This window comes from Amphimedon queenslandica, unplaced genomic scaffold (assembly GCF_000090795.2).
Source record: "Amphimedon queenslandica unplaced genomic scaffold, v1.1 AMPQUscaffold_12525, whole genome shotgun sequence".
Taxonomy (NCBI): domain Eukaryota; kingdom Metazoa; phylum Porifera; class Demospongiae; order Haplosclerida; family Niphatidae; genus Amphimedon; species Amphimedon queenslandica.
The window spans coordinates 3,621-5,143 of record NW_003547238.1 but is presented as its reverse complement, the minus strand read 5'-3'; the positions used below and the strand labels follow the sequence as shown (position 1 = coordinate 5,143).

The window sequence follows — 1,523 nt, the reverse complement described above, 5'->3', positions numbered from 1 at the left end:
CAGAGTTAAGCTAAAAAAAGTGGCTTGAGTGAAATGTACACAACAAGTAGGCTATGACATCCATTGTAGAACTAAAATATGCACTCAAACTATCGTTTATGAGCATTATTTCAATATATAAAGGCTTTGCAAAGTCCTCTGAGGGATCATTCAGCTACTTTAACAAACGAATAGGCTGCTGTGATTGTTTTACTTACCCTGGCAGCCATGAATGCAGCGAAACAAGGGTGAGGACAGCCGGATGTGACGTTTATGACGTTTCCTTATGGGATTTTATATGTGTGCATAGAGGAGTTTCGTATCCAGGGGTATATAGTATCTATGATATAATCTATGTTCACGCCTAGGGTGGTCTATAAAGTACTATATACATCATCTTAGAATTATTATGGCTTCATGTATAATTATGTTCAGAGTGCATAGGCGTATTTGGACCCGGGCAAGCACGGGCTTTGCCCGGGTAGAAATTTGCAGCCATAATTATGTTCATTGGTTATTGTATTATACACAGTATTGCAACAGTGGGAGGACTGTTAACCACAATAGCTATCACTGTTAGCCACAATAATTTAACACACACCTACATGTTCCAAGTGTTTATTTAAGCACCAGGGCAGTTATAGGTCTTAAATTTTAAAATGCATTTGCCCAAATTGCCCACAATCAATAGTTAAAGTACAAATAATTAATTAATTATGAATAATTAATTGATTATATGAATAATTAATTAAGTGCCCTAGTAGCTGGAGAAGGCTAGATACGCCTATGTCAGAGTGTATACTCCTCCGGTATCAATTGTTGGTAGTCTTACTCTTAGATATTTGCATTTTTAATGAGTTTTATTTACATCATACAGACAGATATCTACATATCACTACTATACTAGTCTACTACCAACACCTGTTTCAACAAGTTGTAATGTCAGGCCCGTAGCCAGGGGGGGTTCGGGGGGTTCGGACGAACCCCCTGTTGTAGCTGCAAAAAAGTTTTAGATTAGCTCCTGTCATGAAGAACAGCACTGCAAAAGCAGGATTAGCATTTTGGCAACCGGCAGCGAGAAGCACAGCGGATAGCCATTTTAGCTGAGTAAGCACATGGCTGAGATGCGTAAATTAAGACCACGCCTACCAACCACGCCCATCTTCGTCAAATTTTCACCCGATCCGGAAACGCTCCCCGGCTAAAACATTCAGAAAAATAGAAAACGTTCTCGGTTCGCTCAGCCGGCATTGTGTTTTCAACAATGCCACGCCTAAAACCAACAGTGACACGCCTAAGACCTCACCCACGATCAAGAAATATGGCAGATCGAGATGCCTCTCCTGGGTTTCTGCTAGTTTGGCTTACAGGACCCTGACACAGCAACTATTCAGCTCAATACGTAAGTATGTTGAAGTTCTACAGTATCTTTAGTGTTGCAGGGTTTCTTGACAGGATTGCATGTATTGTTTTTGCATGAACTTTGTTTTTTGTAGTCTGACACATGATTACTGGCACTAACCTTATACACACACCATTACATA

At 40.2% G+C, this 1,523-nt stretch overlaps 1 long non-coding RNA gene across 1 annotated transcript in view; it reads left to right on the top strand.

Annotated features, from left to right (window-relative positions):
* Positions 1-1,158: 1,158 nt before the first annotated feature.
* LOC109587567 (uncharacterized) overlaps positions 1,159-1,523 on the top strand; it is a 2,285-nt gene continuing 1,920 nt past the window's right edge. The window contains exon 1 of the long non-coding RNA XR_002187683.1: positions 1,159-1,381. This is a non-coding gene — a long non-coding RNA (uncharacterized LOC109587567). The remainder of the gene's footprint in view (positions 1,382-1,523) is intronic.